Below are 23,088 nucleotides of genomic sequence, written 5' to 3'. Positions count from 1 at the left end.
CATACCCGTATGCGTACTGGTTTGATAGTTGAAGTCCGAGAACTTAATATGCATACCCGTATGCGTACTGCTCGGTCGAACTCACATGCATTGCTATCTCAAGCATGTTTGTAAATGTTAGTGATCAAAACTATAAGTCTTTATTTCTAGCCTATTTATATATGTCTCGGACTAGGACATAGATTGTGTAGTTGAGCTTAGACTTCACGGTGTTTATCATTTGAATACGAAGAACTACTAAGGGGATCTTGTGGAACTTCATCAACAAAAGTTATGTGGAGCCCGAAACTAATCTATCACTTGGAAAGTCTATTTCTACTCTATCTCCTATATAGAGACATAAGTTGTATTATGATATAGTTTTCTATATACACATTTGAGATTTCTAGATGAGTTTATCTCGCTTACATATCTCTCGAAATATGTGTTGGCAAGCTTTCGCTTCGACCAAGTTCATCTTATATCATGTGAAAATTTTCGAGTAACATCTTACATGGTTTGTGTGATACAATCATTTGACGTAGTCTAGGAGTTTCGTTATGACGATATCAATATCTTGAAAATTGATTTGATGCTAATAGTATGTGAAAAACGGCTATTGTCATTCTCTTAGAAAGTTTCAATAATTGAAATAAGAGTTTAGAACACTTAAGCATTGTTGTATATGTCATGTTGTGCACTCTTGCACATATGTAATCCATGTCTGGGAACCATAGTATGCGCACCCGTTTGCGTACCTGTTGGTTTGAGAAATCCGGGAACCTAAGTATGCGTACCCGTTTGCGTACTGGCGTACATGTTCATGTCCGAGAATTTCTGCTGGGATTGAAAGTTCGCGTACCCGTTTGCGTACTGGCGAAACCCAATCTTGGTCCGGGTATTTCAAGTATGCGTACCCGTTTGCATACTTGAAGGTTAAAGTTCTAAAATCGGTTGTGTACATGAACTTAAACATTTATATAATAAGGAATGCAATCTTTGCAAACCGTGGCTATAATGTTCATGAATTGATTCGAGTAAGTCAAACCGATTTTGCTTCAATTCAGTTCTTGTATAATTCTATGAGATTATAGCAATTGAATAGCTCTTTAACTAGTTTCATTTGAGTCATTTGAACTAGTTATAGTTAAGATGAATAAGGTTGATATTGAGAGTAATCATATGTCTAACCTCAGTTAACTATTTGTGAACCAACATAGTGTACACATTTGGGTACGGTTACATAAACCTAAATGAAGGTACATTTCATTTGTGTGTAACAAGCTAAGTTCGATCTAACGGTTGAAAGATATTAGCTTGGTTGAATCAGGTTTTTCATCTAACGGTGAATATTGAATGATTTTTTACCAAGGTAACTTGGATTGCAAACCCTGATTTGGAAACTATATAAAGGAGAACTCTAGCAACTGGGAAACCTAATCCCCACACCTCCTGTGTGTTACTAGTTGCATCAACTAGAGTCGATTCTCCTTTAACCTTAGGTTTCTTCGAGACCCTGTAGGTTAACGACTTCAAAGACTTCATTGGGATTGTGAAGCCAGACCCAACTATTTTCTTTGTAGTTGCGTGTTCTGATCTTTCCCGATTCTATCATATTGAGTACAATTGAAATAATTGACTCGAGATTAATTTCTCCGATAGGCAAGATAAAAGTAATCACAAACAACTTCGTCTCATCGTTTGTGATTCCACAATATCTTGTTTCGCTAGTCGATTAAGATTATTATGAGGTGATTGATAATACTAGGCTGTTTTTCGGGAATATAAATATGATTTATCAGTTGGTTCATGTTCACCATGATTTATCAAAATACGGAACAAAATTTCTTGGGTATTTCTGTGGAGATATTTATTCAATCTATAGACTTTTATGTATGAGACAGATTTGTTTATCAAGTCTTCGACTTTGGGTCATAACAACACTTGGTTGTGGGTGAGATCAACTAAGGGAATCAAGTGCATAGTATCCTATTGGGATCAGAGACGTAAGGAACACAACTATACCTTGAATCAGTGTGAGATTGATTAGGGTTCAACTACAGTCCAGTCTGGAGTTAATTGGTAGTAGGATAGAGTCTGTAGCGTCTTAATACAGTGTGGTGTTCAATATGGACTAGGTCCCGGGGGTTTTATGCATTTTCGGTTTCCTCGTTAACAAAATTCGGGTGTCTGTGTTATTTCTTTTCCGCATTATATTTTGTTATATAATTGAAATATCACAGGTTGTGCGTTAAGATCAATCAATTAGAATATCCAACCTTTGGTTGTTGATTTACATTGATTGACACTTGAACATTGGTCTTTGGTACCGTTCAAGTTACTCCTCTTATATTCAATCGGGCTCGCAGATTTCTATTTGCTGATTGCAGATTGAATTAAGATTTAGAGATATTAAACTCTTTGATATACTTTACTCTAGATTGAGTCTGACTGTCTATTTGATTCTCTAGAAAGTATATTGGAGTAAGTCCTCTTAGATTGCCAAACAAATTTTTGGGTGTGGTTACCCCACGCATTTTCAATCAATATCAGAGCAGGCAAACATATTAAATACCTCATAAGTCTGTGTTTGTAGCGATCTGAATAATGGACAGAAGTGGTATCTCAATAAATGTACCACCAGATCCAAGGATTTCAGAATTCTCTTCCATGACTGATTTAATAAAATTTGTAGAAGAAAATCTATCTAAACCTCCTCCAGGTTTAAAATCCCTTGAAGTGTTTTCAGGGCTTGAAAAGAAACTTGAAAGCTTGTCTCTTGATGTTGAGTTATACCTCCAGAAAGAACAAGAATCTCTTGACATGCTAATTCAAGTTATGATGAATGATACTCATGTTGAGGTTGATATTGATTTACTAATTAGTGAGAGCAATGCTTCTTCTCTGTGTAATCCACTTATTTGTAGTAAACTAAACGTATTACAAGATGAGTTTAAATCTCAGTCATCTGACGGTATCACCTCAAAGCATGAATCAGTTCACTGGTCAATTCCTGATACACTGTGTCATGATAATTGTTTTGTTTACTGTTGTAAACATGTCAAGATGTCTTCTTACACCAAAAGAGTTTCCCTACGCAGTACTAAACATTATCTGCAGACACTTTTTTTATTAAGTTTTAAAATGAGACGTCAGGGACTCAAATTTTTGTGTATCTCTCTAAAGTCTTTTGCAAAACTTGTAAAAACAGATTGTTGGATTCTCAACTTTGTTGAATGCAATAGTAGTTGGAAAGAAACTCTTTCTTGGTGCCATGGTGAGCAAGACATTGTTCACCTCAACACAACTTTATTGTGTTGAAAGTGCATCCTCACCAAGAAATTCCATGTTATGTATACGATGAGGGAAGCACAAGAATTGGGGAACACATATTATGTTGGGCATGACTTTGAATGTTTGGTAAGGTTGTAGAATTCGATCGGATTCTTCTAAAAAGGTATGTCTCTAAACTTGAACAAGTTTTATGATTATGTATGTACCCTGTGTATCATTCATGTCTACCTAACTTGATTTGTGTTTAAGGTTCTTAAATGTTCCGGTTTGAAAATAGTTGTTTGGGATGTTTTCGCCTTCATGGTACACTTCAGGTATGCATACCAGTTTGCATACCAGTTTACAAATGAGTTTTTGTAATAAAATCCAGGTAAATTCGTTCGCATACCAGTTTGCATACTGAAAATCCATTTGCATACCCGTATGCATACTGGCCTGTGGACGTCGATATTCGGTAAACTTGTTTTGGCCGTATCTTCTTCGTCCGAACTTGGAATGACCTCATTATTTTTGCATTTTCTTCCTCTTTGAATTATATTTGAAATGGAGATGAGAATTCTTGAATTTGGATGAGTTAAGATTTGTATTTGTCCTGTCTCTTGTTTTTGAGTGTTTTGCTTTGGTTCGTCGCACTTGTTCCACTTCTCTTGGACTTGGGTACTTGGATTCTTGGAGTAATACTCTTCTAAGATCATTTGTAGCTTTTAAAAGAATGTTGTTGGTGAATTGCAAATAAGGAAGATCAATAATGGACAGTAGTACGCATTGCTATGGGATTCTTGAATGTTCACAATCATTTCATGTGAACTATGGTGCATGGTCATTAATGACTTTATATGAAAATCTTTTTATACGCCTTTGGTTGTTATTCTTGGTGTAAATCCATGTGAAAAAGATTGATACTACCTTCTAAGGACAAATCATCTTATATGTGCATTACGAGTTTGTCTTAATATCTAGGAAACTTCTTATGAGAATTTATTCTTATGTTTTTAGAAGGATTACTAGGGTTTGGAATAGCCATTATTGTGAGTACACATAACTATTTCCAACGTTTTCATCTTCATTGTTCTTTTAGATTTATTTATTTTAATTCTAAGTTATTTGGAAGATGTTTTTTTGCAATTTTAATCTTTATGATTTCATATACTGCAAATTTATATGGGATATGTTGTTTACGTCCGTGAATCTGTGACTGTCCCATACTTGTTCAATAGTTATCTCTATTATGTCGGTATGAAAGTATTGATAAAAGATAGAATGAATTTTTGACAAACAAAAGTTAAAGCCTTTTATGTCATTATGCAAATTTTGATGAAATAAAGGATACACTTTTGTTTACAATGATTAAGTCTATTATATATCATTGTGCAAATAGTGATGAAAAATAGGATCCTTGTATATTCCGCAGTATTGGTCGATCTCCGGTCCACATTTTTGTGCATATACTGTGTTGCTCCGTAAGTTCTCTTATGTCGAGCATGACCAATTGAATTGATCATTTTTGTGGTTGATTCAATTGAGATTTTTTGGATTCAAATCATGTTTTCATGTGATTTGGTTATATACAAAGAAATCCTTCTTTTCTTCTAAAAGCAAGGTCGCCTTTGTTGTTCTTTCGAGAATGACATATTATGGGGGAGAGTTCTTTTTGAACTTGTTCTTTATTTCCAAATCTTTGTGGGGAGTGCGTCTGTGGAATATTATAGGGGTTATCTTGTATCTTTATAAACTCCTTGATGAATGCATTTAACTTCGGCTTTATGACTGCATCTAAATAAGTTGGTATGTTATTCTCATTTGGTCATGAATTATCTCTATGAAAATTTCATGAGGATCCCACTAGTTTTCCTACCTTTGCCAATTTATATTGACAAAAAGGGGGAGAATTAATGTGTAGTTTCATAGTACAAATACATATGGTTTACAGATCATTATGTAAAGGGGAGTGGTTTTCATGTCGAGATGAAGTATTGACTAAGGGGGAGTGATACATATCACCATAGTATTGTTGTCAAAGTTGTGATACAATTGAACTTTGATGTTGTGTAATAATACAATGACACTGTATAACAATGATCAAGAACATTTTTTTTCTCATTGTTATCGCTAGGATCTTCAACAACTATGATGCTGAGTTGAACACATTTAGAATCATGGAGTACTTGGAAGTGACGAAGTTTTCGAGTCATGTTGAAGATTCCAAGGAGATCAAGCATTTGGATGAGAAGCTATAATTTTTAATTATTTTGTAATCCATATGTATTGATAGTTTTGTCGCTGAAATTGACAAAATGGGAGATTGTTAGAGCATTGCTCGGTCGAACTCGCATGCGTTGCTATCTCAAGCATGTGTTGTCAATGTTAGTGATCAAAACTATAAGTCTTGATTTCTAGCCTATTTATAGATGTCTTGGACTAGGACATAGATTGTGTAGTTGAGCTTAGACTTCACATCGTTCATCATTTGAAGACGAAAAACTACTAAGGGGAGCTTGTGGAACTTCATCGAAAAAAGGTATTTGGAGACTGAAACTCATCTATCTCTTGGAAAGTCTATTTCTACTATATCTCTTATGTTGAGACATAAGTCGTATTACGATATAGTTTTCTATATACACATTTGAGATTTCGAGTTGAGTTTATCTCGCTTACATATTTCTCGAAATATGTGTTGGCAAGCTTTCGCTTCGACCAAGTTCATCTTATATCATGTGAAAATTGCCGAGTAATATATTACATGGTTTGTGTGATATAATCATTTATAGTCTTGGAATGTTTCGTTATGATTATTTCAATATCTTGAAAATTGCTTTGATGCTAATAGTATGTGAAAAACGGCTATTGTCATCCTCTAAGAAAGTTTCAATGATTGAAATAAGAGTTTAGAAACCATTATTGGATGTGTCATGTAATCCATGTCCGGGAACCATAGTATGCGCACCCGTTTGCGTACCTGTTGGTTTGAGAAAACCGGGAACCTAAGTATGCGTACCCGTTTGCGTACTGGCGTACATGTTCATGTCCGAGAATTTTTGCTGGGATTGAAAGTTCGCGTATCCATTTGCGTACTGGAGAAACCCAATCTTGGTCCGGGTATTTCAAGTATGTATACACGTTTGCATACTTGAAGGTTAAAGTTCTAAAATCGGTTGTGTACATTATTACATTGACTAGTTGGAAGCCTAACAAGTTAAGCTCCAACAACATACTACTACATTAATTGAACAGGTTGTTGTGCTAGCTAGCCTACCAACGAGCCTCATGGGTAACCTAGCCAAGGGAGCCGAAGTGGATAGGGGGATGAGATTTTGTCACAAGGGGGGAGAACTAACTCTACCTTCCATATTAATTTCTGCAATATTACGCAATTGGGAGCCCAAACCTGGGACCTCCTGGAACGCATGAAACTTTGGGAAACAGGGATGACCAGCTGAGCTAGGTACCCGTTTTTTTAATACCTCTACGGGATAGACCTCAACAGAAAACTGAAGAGTAACGGCAGAAAGTGATTGAGTTCAGTAGTTCCTCCTATAAAATTATTGACTTTATAGATATGGTAATATGGAGAAGACAAAATTGTTTGAAGCGTCGACAGAACCGGAAGCGCCCCTTGTTTCAAATAGAGGAGGACGGGTTATTCACACTTCATTTGATGGTCAGAGGCGAATTGAAAGCTAAGCAGTGATAATTCTACTCCTGGGAAAAATAGAGATGTCTCCTATATTACCCGTAATATGTGGAAGTATCGACGTAATTTCACAGAGTCATTGGGTCTGAATGCTACATGAAGAACATAAGACAAATGATGGAACATGGAGACCTAGGATGTAGAAGATCATAACATGAGTGGTTCGGAAAATTTAATTATTTTGGCAAGAGTTGTAATTTAGGAAAGACTCCCAAAATTAGGAGAGTCTTGAAAAAGGAAAAAATAGTTGTGCTTAGCTTTCAAGCTACCTTGTTCACTATAAATAAAGGGTTCGTGAATGCTACACGTTTCTCATCTCCTTTGCAAAATTGGTATAAGCTTCATAAGGTTGTTTTTCATGTCTTCTGGTCTTTGTGAACAAGAGTGAGATAAAAGTATTTGTAATGGGGATCACAAAGCTGGGTTGATAATAATCTTTGTGATTGTTGTACAACTTGTAATCTAGGTTTTTCACCTATTGTCTATTATAAGGTCTTCTCTTCTGATATAAGACCACTCAAGAGTTGTTGATCATAAACCCTAGGTTTTGATAGATTTCAGTTTCCAGTCGTATACCAACACTTGTTAGTCGAAATCAGAACTAGAAACAAAACTTCGATTAAGGTATCTCGTAAAAATTCTTAAGAAGTTTTAAAAAAAATATCTCTAGATTTATTCTAGTTGTTCTTGTTGTAGAATAATTAGGTTTCTCTTCCATTTTTGAAGAATATAATAAACCCTAATCTACAAGTTTATTTTGATATTATTTTTACTTAGTAATTGTTTTTCTCAAAAAAAACACAAGATTTCCAAAACCTTGATTCACATCTAAAGGGAAATTAAATCGGTATTTTGTGAAAAACAAAAGATTGAAAAGTACCAACGTTGTTGTTACATCTTCTAAACAGAACTAACATTCAGCTAGAAGATTTTTGAGAGTGCTTCTGAAAAGAACCTTGTTTTGCCAAAAGATTTTTCGAGAATAACTTCCAAAGAGAATTTGTGTTCTGCTAGAAGTTTTACGAAAATAATTCCTAAAGAGAATCGACGTTCTGCTAAGAGTTCTACAAGTGCTTGAATACAACTGAAGCAGGTATTACATCTAGTCCGAATAGGTAGTAGGTGTAGATGGGGGAAAACGATTCGCTGGTTCTTAGGGAATTGAAGAGACGAACGTGTTGTAGAGACTCCTCAATCGGGCAAACTGTTCAACCTCACACAGATGCACTGCAAAGGGAGTGCTTAGATTCGAGAGATCAATCTGTAGGACTCCGTCCTAAACCAAGTCAATGGCCGTTCCAGAGTCAATTCGGTCGCAAAGAGGGAGATGGGTTGATCTGTAGGAGGGAAGCTGAGAATTGTGTGAGATCAATGATGATCAAGGATTGTGGATGTGTTTATGGTTTCTGCAAGTTTTCTGTGAACTGATGAGTTTGAAGTAAGTTCTGGTCGATTGAAGGAATTTCTGAGAGTGATGACTCGGAAAATTGTCTTGTTTCAATCATGGATCCATAGACTTGTTTATATTGTCAGAATAAACACATTGATCCCTGTAAGTGTGACGGTTTCTTGAGTGAAAGAGTGGAAAAGTGGGAAATCATGGTGAAACCAGTTCCAGGTCGTGCAGAGACTTGATTAACCGTCCACCCACTACTTTGCTAACTCCTTCAACCGTTTGCACAACTTACACATTTCTCATCGTGGATGAATCCACGTGCCGTAGACCGCCAGACTAAAACCCTAAGTAATATCCCCCCATGTGACGTGATTGATGTCTCACGAACGTGGAGTCTGCAAAGCAGACGTGTATTTGATTAGTCAGTTGTTGACTGATTAGGCAATGAGTCTAAGTTTTGTTGAATCGAGCATGAGTGATCGAATGCTCGATGATTCATGGACTGAACATGTTAGATGTTCTTAGATATTGCTCGTCTGAGCAAATATTGTAAATTCGAGCAACTGAGCATCTGAATGTCGATAGTTGGATCAATATTTGAGCAACTGAGCAAGTATTTCCCAGTTCGAAGAATTACTGAATATTGATAGTTGGATCAATATTCGAGCAACTGAGCAAGTATTGCTCAATTCGACGAATTACTGATAAATTACTGAATATTGATGGTTGGATCAATATTCGAGCAACTGAGCAAGTATTGCTCAATTCGACGAATTATTTATTGGTGATGTGACCCAATAAAATATAAATTAAAATATTGGTAGATTACCAAATATTATATAATTAATCCAGATGTTGATTGCTGGATCAACATAAATTTATAAGTGTTTGAACTTGCTCAGAATGATGAATTCGTGGAACGTTTGTTCGATACCCTAATTTTTGATCAATTGTTTATCAATTGATGAATTGCTGAAAACAGTTCGTAAGTGAAAGAGGGACCGACCACATGGGACAATAGACGACCATGTGATGCCCAATATCCAGAATGAGCATGCATCAGGGTTCTGAGTTGACCAGTTGGTTAAAGAATGATGATTAGATGCCGGTTTCATCATTTTTTGAAATAGTACTCGATTGAGCATTAGGTGATAAAAAATAATTTATGGAAAAGTGAGGGACGACCCAGAGGGCATGAAACCGACCCTTGGTGGTCATGGGACCAGCGGATGGTCGTTTGAGCAAATTCCAAGTTGGTTGGAAAGAGTTTGGACCCAATATGAGCAATTGAGCAAATTAGGTCAAAATTACGAGAGTGTGTGGGACCGGATCCTTGCAAGCCTTAGGTACGGCCTTGGTCGGTCAAGGAAGCATGCCCGTGTCGCCACAATGTCCGTGTCTCAGTCCTGAGAGTTTCGGTATTTTCTGATGTGCGTTTGAGCAATATTTTGGATTTTCAGAAGAGTTCGATCTTTGACTGAAATTCTTGATTTTGCTCAAATGAGTAGCCTAGTCGGTCATGTGACCATTTAGCTTTTTGGCTTTTTCATGGCTTGAGCAATATTTGAGAAAATATGAAGAAACCATGATTTTTGCTCAAACTGAGGAGTTTCATGAGATGAGAGAAATAATAATTATGAAATATTAGGGATTGTAAGGTGTGGGACCGGCCACGGCTAGGGCATGGCCGGCCGACTAGGTTGCCCGGTCTCGCAACACCTTTCCATATTTTATATTATTATTTTTCATGAAACCGTGAAACTATGGAGAAACCATGAGTTTTGTTGAAATGGAGAAGTTTCATGAGATTAGGGAAATAATAATTATGAAAGGAAAAGGGATTGCAAGGTGTGGGACCGGCCACGGCTAGGTTGCCCAGTCCCGTTACACTTTTCCCTATTTTATATTATTATTTCTCATGAAACCATGTGAGTTTTTCTATGTTGAGGGGGGTGTCTCAAACAAGGAAAGTTGCTAGAATGAAGGAGTTTTCATGAGTTTATGAATATAACAAAATAAGGAAAATAATGGAAGAGGCATGGGACCGGCCACGGCTAAGGCACGACCGTCCAGTCGGTGGGCCCAGCCCATGAGCGCCTCTTTTTATTATTTTAATATTATTATTTTGTCTCTCTTGTTTTGTGTAGGATTCCTCGTTTGTCCATATTTTCGCATGCTCGTTCGTGCTTTCGGATGCTCGGTCGTGCATCATTGTCAAGTACACTTGCACCATTTTCTTAGGGCTTACTCAGTGATAGTCCAGATGCCCGGTTGTTGAGTATTTATTACTAATCTATGAAATTCAGTGGAGAATGATTCATGAAATTGAGTAATAAAGGTGAGTAGTTATTTATTATCAATTCATAGGATCAGCCGTGGATTCGACCATGAATTCGGAATAATAAAATGAGCATTACCATTCCGTGGATCGTGGATTCGACCATAGAATCGGAGTAATAAAATTATCTATTACCATTCCATGAGATCAGCCGCGGATTCGATCATGAAATCGGAGTATTGAGATAAGATAATTATCTATTACCATTCCATGAGATCAATCCGTGGATTAGACCATGGAATCGGAGTAATGAGATAAAATAGATTATCTTCTAGGAATTCAGTGGTGAATGTCACGATATAATTAATCTATTGCAGAAGGGATATTATCCAGTTAAAGCGTCATACCCGTTCTGAAAGGTGCATAGTCAGGAAACAACGAGTGTTTCCGAAGTCCTGAAGGCGTTAATGCTCTCAATCTTACGGAGAACCACCTGGATCTGTACACGGTCTCTCTACATAGTCAGGGAACAGTGAGTGTCACCGACGTCCTGAAGGCGTTATTGCTCTCAATCTTACGAAGAACCGCCCAATCGTTTTTCTATGTTGAGGGGGGTGTCTCTCATGTAGTCAGGGAACAACGAGTATCACCGGCATATTGAAGGCGTTAATGCTCTCAATCTTACGGAGAACCGCCCAATTATGTTATTCTACATAGAGGGCATGATGAAATGTGAGGCATCGAACGCTCAGCTAGTGGAGACTTTTCGTGAAACATATTCATCATGGATCGTAAAATATGTATCGTCACATGCCTGAAAGCCGTGTCAGAAACATGCAGTATCATGATTTTACGGTTTTGACCTTTGTTGAAAATCCACCATCAACAGCAGGAAATTGGTGTAACAGCTTATAATCAGTATGTGTTTATTCTGGACTAGGTTCCGGGGGTTTTCTGCATTTGCGGTTTCCTCGTTAACAAAATTCTGGTGTCTGTGTTATTTCTTTTCCGCATTATATTGTTTATCTTTATAATTGAAATATCACAGGTTATGCGTTAATCAATCATCATTGATAAGTCCGACCTTGTTTGTTGGATAGGATTTTGATTGATCTTGGGTATTGGTCTTTGGTACCGTCCAAGTATATCTCACATCAACAAGGCTCATAGATTTCTATCTGTTTGATTTGCTGATTGATTTGAGAAAAAGGGGTAAACTCTTTAGTATTATTCTTTGATTCAGTTTTTACTCGCCGAATATTATTAAGGTTTAGTCCATACATATTGTCGAACGAAATATTGGGTGTGGTGTAGTATCCCCGCTTTTTCAGTATCAATCCCATTCTCTTTGACAGACAAGGTTTCAATGAACTTCTCATTAAGTTTCTCTAACACAAGATTTTTCACTTTAAGAGATGATTCGATTTTTTCCATAGTTTTCTTCAAACATAGGTGTTCTCGATGAATTTCTTCACTTTTATTCAAAAAATCTAAAATCTCCTTTTCTGACTCAGAATTAGAATCAGCAGATATTTCTCCACGAGGGACGGAATTTTCTGTTTGATGTTCAGAAGTAAGCTCATCAGAGTTGTCAAGTGAAACAATGAGAGCATTATTTCTTTGAAGAGAACTTTCGTCTTGAATAATTGAATCATCTTGAAACTTGGTTTGCGAGCGTCACTTACCAGGTTGTCTATACTTTCTCAAGACCTTTTTGACTTGTTGTGTGATCATAGATATAATCTCTTCATCGTGATCAACACAACACTCGTCATCCAAAGACAAGTTTTGCTTAGAAGAAGTCATACTTGTATTGGTTGTGGCTTTAAGTGCAGAAGTTTTATCTTTAGACACATTATGCTCGTGATCAAAGATCTTTAACTTCCCAACGAGATTGTTTATGGAAAGAGTTTCAAGGTTATTTCCTTCCATGATGACACGTTTCTTAGACTCGTATCTTGCTGGTAAAGATCGAAGAATTTTCATCACAATGTCCTTTAGGGGAATAGTCTTCCCTAACACAAAACATGCATTAACAATCCTAGACACCTTTTGATTAAATTTATCAAACAAATCTTCATCATGCATGCGAAGATTTTCCCAATCAGAATTTAGGTTTTGAAACCTAGCTTCTTTCTCTGAGGTATTTCCTTCAAATACGGTTTCTAAGATATCCTAAGCATCTTTAGACTCGGTGAACGATGTCACATGGTGCTGGAGATCTGGGCTTATGGCGTGGGTAATAGTGTTTAACCCGTCAGAATTATGCTTTGCAACACTTATCTCGGTTTCACTATATTGTACTAATGGCTTCGCAACAGTATTTACGTCTGTAATAACTGTCGGCGCATCGTATCCAATAACTACAAGTTTCCATGTCTCAGAGTCATGGGCTTGTAAAAAGAACGCATAACAAATTTTCGCCATAAGTAATTTGTGCCATCAAATGTTGGCGGTACGTTTATTGAGATTGCACTCTTGTCCATATAGTCAAACTGCTTCAAACAAAGACTTGTTAGGTCTTAATGTCTTTGCCTGCTCTGATACCAACTAAAAACGCAGGGATACCAAAATACACCACCAACTTTTTCTTAGGAAATCTGTATGGACAAGCTCAATACAACTCCGAGAGTTCCACTCAATCAAGGAATAATATCTAAAGTTATATCTCTCTCTCTCTTGAAATTAGACCATTCCATAATCAAATTCGTGAACCTAATTACAAAGAAATTACTTGGACGATACCAAAGAACAATGTCCAAGAACCAATCAAGTCATATCCAACAAACTAGGTCGGATGTATCTCCTTTGATTGATTAATGCACAAACTATGATATTCCAATTATAAAGATAAACAATATAATGCGGAAAAAGAAATAACACGGTCAACAGAAGTTTTTTTAACGAGGAAACCGCAAATGCAGAAAAACCCCGGGACCTAGTCCAGATTGAACACCAAACTATATTAAGTCGGTACAGACTCTATCCTACTACCAATTAACTTCGGACTGGAATGTAGTTGATCCCTAATCGAGTCTCCTACTGGTTAATGTATAGTCACGCTCCTTACGCCTCTTGAATCCCAACAGGACTCCGCACAATTGATTCCCCTAGTTGACGTCACATCAACTAAGAGTTGCTTCAAATCAATTGAAAACTTTGAACCAATCTTCCTTCCATAGATTAATCCTATATATGATTTCCTTTACGATCAAAAATATTTTGATCAAGGTGGTTTGGAAATCGATAGGAATAGAAAACGTCTAGCTAACCTCAAAATCCGAACATATGCAACCCGAAGTGCACCCTAGATTATTATTCACCTCACAAGTATAAAACTCGTGGAATCAACAAAGTTTGAGACGAAGAGAACTTTGATCATTTATATCTATCTTGATCAAGTGATTATCTCAACAATCGATAAAGATCAGGATACTCGAGTTATCAAGAAAAGATAACTGGACCCGGCTTCACGAATCCTTATGAAGTCTTTGTAGTTGCGTTAGTAAGAGGACAACTCTAGTTACAACTAGGACACACCAAAAAAGTAGTGTCGGGATTCAAAGATCCCAGTTGCTTGAAGTTCCCCTTCTATAGACATACAAATCATAGGTTGCTTTAGGTTTAAGCTAAAAATATCTTTGGAACCAAGCAATCAATACCTATCGTTAGATGAATCTTTGAATATCTCAACTGACGTTGTGAAGCAAATACCTTTGTGGGATAATACATTGAATAAAAAGCATGGAAATAGATCGCAGGAAATGATAGGGGTTATCGCCAGCAAGCTTTGAAAAGTAAGTAGAGTCTTGTCTGGAGGGGATGATTACAATCCTGATTTCTTCCAAAGGGTTTTAGTCTGGGTCAAAATTGAAAAGCCGCTTATGGCAAGCTCTTAGTTAAAGTTGGAAGATACCCAGTCACATAAATTTACTTTAACTACATGAAATCTTCCATCCAAGTTCTGCTACCACTATCTTCGTTTTGGTCACAAAGAAGATAACTATGTCATTATTCAAAATAGAGTCTTAGAGGATATTTACGACATCTCCATTGATTCACCAGGGGATGACCTTCACTTTCTTAATGATAGACAAGTTGAACGCAAAGGATAATGTGGATCACATAGGAAGATCTGAACCTGTTGATTCTTTTCTTGTTATCCCAAGTATTAGAGAAACCTACCAAACTTTCTTTGAAAAAAATTCCAACTTTAAAACCTCTGAATTGGCTGAGATTAATGTAGCTTTGGAATCTTCTCTTGTTTCTAATGAGGTAATGCCCTTGGTTAATGACTCGGTTTTAAGTAAAAGAACTTTCCTTTTTAGCATTCCCAAAAATTGCAACCCATTTCCATCATCTCCATTTGAAGCTGCTAGTTTTCATCATGTTGAGTCAAACCAAGTTGATGAGATGACAAGAATTAATGAGTTTGAATAGATTCTCGGAGGTCTTTTACAAGATATCCTCAACCCAGAAAAAACGAGAACCAATTCAACTTTTCCTTTAGTTGAGAGAAGATTATCTTTCTCTCCTTATGAGAATGCTAGGGATTATTTTGACTCTCCTATTTTTGCATCCTCCTCATCTGAGTTTCCTGCTCAATTAGAATCCCATATTACTCCCCTCCAAAAAAATTGCACCTGCTTTTCATATCTATATCCGGATTTTTTAATTTCATTGGAGTCTGGAAACTCCATTTCAACCCCCATCTGATGAAGAAGAGCACCTCAACATTAATCAATACGACTCTAGTTTGAAAGAACATCCTAATACAACTGAATCCTACCCCCCACTTTCATTCTCTTTATCTCCCCCATCAGTGTGACAAGAATACCTACAGGAACATATTAACGAGGAAGAAAAAGACCGTCAGCTAGTACAGACCCTCAAGAAACAGAGCTTATAGGAGTATTGCAGAAAGCAGTTGGGGTTGAAGAGAATGAGCTCAAGAATTTTAGTATTGAAGGAGATTGCAAAAGACTTTTCAATTATCTTCATGAAAAGACTTCAAACATTTCTCGACGTAGTAAAGCTCGTCTGGATGAATCCAATAGGATAGCAAACCTATGCACCAATTTTTTGGGTTTTCATTTTGTTCCTAGAGCTAGGAAATATGGTTTATGATACTCTAGCTAAATTTGCAAGGACTTTAAATTCAGTTTTTGATTGAGAGATTACCCCTCCAACTTGTATTCAATATCATCTATCAGTAGATAAATCTAATATTAGGAGAGGTCATTAAAGCTCCATATTAGATGGCTCTACTTCCTTTGCAATACAGACTCCTTTGGAGTTCTAAGTTTTAATGAAATATCTCATTTACAGAAAAATAAAAAATAAAGGTTTGTTAAGATTTTGGTCATTTATAATTGAAAATTTTGGGGAGCATTGTTAATAGGGGGTATCAATTTGATTATGTTGGTTGTGTTGTTTGGGAAGTCTGGACGGAGAGGTGTTGAATTGTCTTTGAAGGAACCTAACTGAACCTAATAAATGTTATCAGGAAAGCTCAAAATATGTTGAATATGGTACTAGTAGGCAACAATAGTGCTAATATCTCCAAAATAGTTAGTGCAGTTGATAGAAATAATGGATGGATACCTCTAGAACATCCTTTTGTTGCAATAAGCCGTGATGCATCTTATAAATTATTATCTAAAGATTGTGGCATAGAACTAATCATACGGAATTTCGCAGGTGAACATTAACTCTCCAGGTGCATATTCAGATGTTGAAGAGGCAAGGTGCATGGAGGCTTTGGAGGCAGTCTGCTGGGCTAGTAATCTCAATGCATTGTTCTGGAAACAGACTCTTCAAATATAACGGCTGCAATTAATGGATCAAGCACTTGCATTAGTTGGAAACATTTACTTATTAGAGATATTGAATTGTATCTTAGTAGTATTCGAATCCGAAAGGTTCGACATGTAATAAGGGAATGTAATGGACCAACACACTCTGACTAAGCATTACAAGATAACTCCTACAATATTCCCAACCGCACTCCCCACAAAGATTTGGCAATTAAGCACAAGTTCAATTAAGAACTCTCCACCATAAAATGTCATTCCCGAAAGAACAACAAGAGTGACCTTACTTTTACAAGAAAAGAAGGATTTCTTCGGACATTAACAAATCACATGAAACATGAATTTGTATCCAAAAAACTCAATTGAATTAACCACAAGGAAAATGATCAATTCAATTAGTCATGCTCAACATAAGATGACTTACGAAGCAACACAGTACATACACAATATGTGGATCAGGGAAAGACCAATACTGCGAAATAAACAAAGATTCATTCTGTTTTCCATCACTATTTTCACAAAGACATATAATAGACTTAATCCTTGTAAACAAAATTTCATCCGTTCTTCCATCAATATTTGCATAATGACATAAAAGGCTTAACTTTTCTAGTCAAAAGTTCATTCTATTTTTTATCAATACTTTCATACCAACATATAATAGAGTTAACTTTTGAACAAATATGGGACAATCAAGGTTTACGGACGTAAACAACATATCCCATGAAAATTTGTAATATATAAAACCATAGAGATTAATACTGCAAAAATCATCTTACACATAAACTTTAGAATTTAAACCAATAAATCTAAAAACATTGCAAAATGAAAACATTGGCAATATCTATGTGTACTCACAATAATGGCTATTCAAAACCCTAGTTATCCTTCTTAAAAACACAAGAATAAATTCTCATAAGAAGTTTTCTAGACAAAAATCAAAAGAAAAAAAATAATTCTAAAAGAGAAAACCGGTCATAAACTCAAATCAGCGTTCATGTATGGATACTTCATGGGTTATAAGACCTTCAAGCTTGTGACAGACTGTATCAACTGCATCTCTGGACAAGATATTCTTCTTGAGACGATCCTTAACATGTGTCTTCATGAGAGCAAGGTCAAAGTTAACCTTTTTCAACTTAGTTCTTAACATATCAAGGATTTTTAAGGTATTAACAAGAAGTAGTTTTGCATCGTCAAACTAACCTATAAAAACTTGAACAACTTCAACAGAAATCTCTTCATCATCCCCACAATATGAAAAATTATCAGGAGATTGAGGAGAGGTGTCATTAACTTCCACAAGAGTTCTTTTCTCCTCTTCTTTGAAACCACAACCCTTATCAAGAAAACCTTTTGTAAAGTTACAAGTTCCCGAAGGAGATGCCATTTTGACAAGATAACCTGGAGCAAGCGTACTCAAGCAAAAAGGTTTTGGTATTTAAATGGTTTCTCAAGGAACCAGAGTTTAGGGTTTCCAAAGTTAGTTCGTGACAAGTAATATGGGTACTCGTACGTATACAAACATGACCCTTAGTCGGAAAATACCCCCAAAAGCGAAAAACATAACGCAAGAAAATTGTTTAATCAGCAGAGTTTTGCTACACGAAGTTTTACACATTTTAGCTCAATAAATTTTACATTCCCATCAGAGAGAAATTTAGAGCATAAGAGTAGCAATTTTCGACACAATAAAAAATACAAAAAGAATTAAAAAAAATGTCAAAACACAAATATTTATGCAGAAATGTTTGTGAATGATAATCCAGCTAAGAACGATAAGAAAGTATCTAGAGAATCAGAAAACATTTTTGCCATCAAGTATACCTGATCACATCTCACTCAACCAGGATTTTTGTGAGTGAGATATCAACGTTGTGATTAATTAGCACAAGTATGAGCCTTGAGCTCATCAAATAAACATTGTTTTAGGTTAAACCTCTTTCTCCTGATCTTTGGAGGAAAACCATTATGATGTGAAAAGTTATCATAAAATTTACTATCATCAAAATACGATGCATAGTTTTTGTTCTTACCTAAAGAAATTTGACTAGAGGGAATTGACAACCTGTTAATAATCTCTTTATAACCTTCAATTATCATTCTAAGGTCATCTTCCATATCTCCATTTTTGCTTCCTTCTTCTGGTACCTTTTTCACATCATGAACAACATTATCTCCCTTTTTGATAGAAAAAGACTTATGAGTTCTTCTTGAACGAATTGGTTTAAGAAGACTGTTTCGCATTTGAACATTTGAGGAACACGTCGAACTGATTTTCCTGGTGGGGTACACAGGGTAAGTACTAAAACCAATTGGTTTAGACATATGAATGTCAGTTACACCTTTGAGAATTAAATCTAAGGTGTGTTGAAGACGATCAATAGAATTTTCATTCAACCTAGATTTCCTCTTTTGTTCACCATGTCCTTTTGAATTACAAAAGAGACACACTTTCTGATCACCTGAGTGATTATACAAAACAATCTTAATACCATCGTTGGGAGAAATCTTCCTTCCATGTGATGTGGATATTCCTTGATTAGAGGAAGACACAAGCACATCTTTTCTAACAGGAAGGGATTTCGATTTTGCTTCTGGAACAGAAAATTTTCCAGTTAAATCAGAAGCAGTTGGTATAGTGGACTCTTTGGAACAATCTTGAATAGAGAGTTTACTTAAAAGAAGTTCAATTTCCAAAGGATCCTCTTTGAGGTTTCCCTCAAGTTGAGTTCGTGAAGAACAGACTGAGGCGATTTCCTCTCGAATGAGTTTTAAAAGAGAGTCACGCTCATTTACCATACCAACAAAGACATTGACTTTGTGTTTTAACCGATTGACATCATCATCCTGGATTCTAACAAGTTTTAGAATCACCGCACTCTCTTTGGATGCATTCCTTTCGACTTCAAAGTCAGACTCGTCGGAAAGGTAAGCAGGGAAACACTTGTCAATGCAAGTATATTTCATTGGAACACAGGGTTCATTTATTTTTGAGATTGACAAATATTACTCTTTAATTGTTTTTATAGAAACAAAACTTTTATTTCTGGCGATGCTATTTTCAGAGATATTCTCGTCCATTGACAGATCGCTACAAACACAGAATTATAAGGTCTTAAATGTGTTTGCCTGCTCTGATACCAATCGAAAAAGTGGGGGTCTAATAACCACACCCAATATTTCATTTGGAAATATGAATAGACAAACTCTAATATACTCTCAAGAAAATCAACTAGACAGTCAGACTCAATCTAGAGAAAAGTATATCAAAGAGTTTTATATCTCTATCTCTTAATTCAATCAGCAACCAGGAAATAAGAATTTGCGAGCCAGATTGAATATAAGAGAAATAACTTGAAAAGTACCAAAGACCAATGTTCAAGGATCAATCAATTTCAATTAACAACCAAAGGTTCGATTTCCCAATTGATCGATTCAACGCACAACCTGTGATATTTCAATTATATAAAAAAATATAATGCAGAAAAGAAATAACACAGATACCAGAATTTTCTTAACGAGGAAAATCGCAATTGCAGAAAAACCCAGGGACCTAGTCCAGATTTGAACACCACATTGTATTAAGCCGCTACAAACACTAGCCTACTACCAGTGAACTTCAGACTGGACTGTAGTTGAACCCTAATCAATCTCACACTGATTCAAGGTACAATTGCGCTCCTTACGTCTCTGATCCCAGCAGGATACTACGCACTTGATTCCCTTAGCTGATCTCATCCATAACCAAGAGTTGCTACGACCGAAATTCGAAGACTTGATAAACAAATATGTCTCACACAGAAAAGTATATTGGAATAGATAAATCTGTCTCCCACAGAAATACCTATGAGTTTTGTTCCGTCTTTTGATAAATCAAGGTGAGCAGGTTCCAATTGATAATCCGGAATTATATTCCCGAAGAACAGCCTAGTATTATCAATCACCTCACAATAATCTTAATCATATGGTAGCGAAACAAGATATTGTGGAATCACAAATGATGAGAAGAAGATGTTTGTGATTACTTTTTATCTTGCCTATTGAAGAATAAATCTCGAGCAAATCTTAGAAAAGATAGTACTCAATACGATAGAACATGGCAAGATCAGAACACACAACTACAGAGAAAATAGTTGGGTATGGCTTCACAATCCCAATGAAGTTTTCAAGTCGTTAACCTACAGGGTTTCGTGAAAAACCTAAGGTTAAAGGAGAATCGACTCTAGCTTATGCAACTAGTATCACACAGGGAGGTGTGGGGATTCGGTTTATGTTGATGTATAGAATGCGGGGAGGAGGAACTAGCCCTAATCACAGAAAGTACTCCCAAGGAGTGGATAGGTTTAGGGAAGTAGTGGGGAATTAATGATGCCTTAAGAAGTGTACCTTATTTCCCTTTTATAATATCCCTCTTATGGATTAGTTCCCATAAGATTATCATATTACTAAACTACCATTTCCCTTTCCTTAAGTTAATACCAAACCCTGAAGGGCTTCCCCCTTTAGGCCAAAGCCCAACTGTCCATGTGTACTCTTAGGTAGACTAGGACTTCCCTATCTTAATGGGTTTGGCCTAGTCTCCAAGCCTATTTATCCTAAAAGGGAACCCTTAATGGGTTAAGAGGCCGCTCATTCTAAGATTGGTTATTTTCATGTATCAACACTAGTCCCCTGACTGTTTGACTGGTCAGGGACCGTGTCAACAGTCAGCTGTTGATGCTACGGTTGCAATAATCAGTCTTAATTCATGACTCTTGGTATGCTGCGGTAATCATTGGGGAGTTATGGGCAGTTGATGCTCATGACCCTTAGGATACGACGGTTACTAATCTGCTCAGTAACTGCTCCTTATTTTACCCTCCTATAAATATAAGAGACCTCGCCCCAGAATCTCATCTTTTCACTGTCTTCTTTGCTCTCTATCTGTCTCTCTGCTGCTTACCATGTCTAATGAATCACCTATCCGTGACTCGCCTCCCCGACTCGAATCTTATACACTCGATGAGTTCAGGAACAATCCCCGTCTCAAGGATGACATTCGAACGCCCGATGCGGATGATGGTACTGTTCTTTTCCCAGCCGATGATATTTGGGTTACTCGCATGCTAAACCCTCATCCATTTCCTCCGTCCGGGTCAGAAGAATGGCTTATCCGCCCTCAGGCAGAATCGCCCCCTGCGCCTTCCTTTGAGGACTCGCCCCGCTTGGCGGTACATATAGGAGATTATGTCTTTTCTACGATCCATTTACGTTCGTCCGCTGAATCTCATGCCGCTTTGGATCCATAGATCGACTATATTCTCTCCAATACGGAGAACGCACGGGTTGTCCGCTCTCTAGAGGCCTCCAAGTTTAGATACGTCCGGCGGGACCATGATAGCATAAATCGCTTATGTGCATGCTGGGGGATCGACCCTCATACAATCATATTTTCCTGGGGAGAAGCGACATATATCCTCGAGGACGTGGTGGCGCTCACGGGTCTACCCGTCCATGGTGACGTAGTTTACGACAGTTGCTGCCTCCACAAATCTTTAAAAAAGGATGACAGAGACCTCCGTCACCATTTGCTTAAAGCCAAGGCGAATTTTATAACCTATCAGCTGCCTGAAGAGCTTAAGGATAAATCTCTGGACGAGGCTGGAGTCCCAATGGATAAAGGGAAGGGTAAAGCCGCCGCGTCAGCTTCTCAAGGTTATCCTACAAATGTCTCATCTTCTTCGAAATTCATGACGTCCGCAATAAAAGCTGCTCGATCAGAGCCTTCTGCTACTGAAGAAGCTGATAATGTGAAAGAAGTGAAGAGCGACCAGAATCCGAAATCCGGGCAACGTCGATCTTCCTTCTCGTGCTGGATCAAATACTGGGCTCATCTACAGTCTGGTCCCGGTAAAGGTGTTCCTCCTCGAGAGGAGGGAAACAGATAGCACGGAGCTAGCTGCCTTCCTCCTCTTATAGATATGTCACGACGTTTTCGAATACAGTCCTCAAGACACCATCAAGAATGAACTGATCCGTATGGCCGTGTTGATATCCCGCGGCGTGTCGTTCCCGCTCGCTCCCATGTTCTTGGGTGGTTTGTACCACCATTTATATTTGCTGGTAAGTGACATCCGTCGCGTGGACGGATCCCATGAGGTTGAAACTTTCCCTTCCTGCTAACTTTATCCAGGCATGGTCTTAGGAACGTTTCCCTAAGTATAGGCCCTCTCAGCTGAATCCCCTCGCGCTTTCTCGGCAGGAATAAGTTGTTCAAGAGGATGGTTCCAAGCGCCTAGTGACAAAATCCGAGTCTCATCCTCAGATGGATCTTTACCACAAGAAGGGTTATCTTCCAAAGGAGAAGCTCAAGTATTACATGGACAAGGGTGCGGATTTCAACCCTATCACTTATCAGGACGGTCGCACTGGTTCCGTTCACTATACTTTTGCTATCCAGTCCCGGAGGAGGATATCTTCAGCGGAGATACCTTCGGCTGAGGAGTTTGACATGATTGTTTCTATTTTAACTGGGCGTCTTCCCGGATTTTATGGTGGGAAGTTCTATTCCGAGGCTTACAATACCATCTGTATGGCGCGACAGCTAGGGTTTGACCAAGGGGTTCCTTATGACCCTCCTTCTTCTTCAATAGAA

Source organism: Papaver somniferum, chromosome 9, assembly GCF_003573695.1.
Source record: "Papaver somniferum cultivar HN1 chromosome 9, ASM357369v1, whole genome shotgun sequence".
Classification (NCBI taxonomy): Eukaryota; Viridiplantae; Streptophyta; class Magnoliopsida; order Ranunculales; family Papaveraceae; genus Papaver; species Papaver somniferum.
This window is presented reverse-complemented; position numbering follows the sequence as displayed.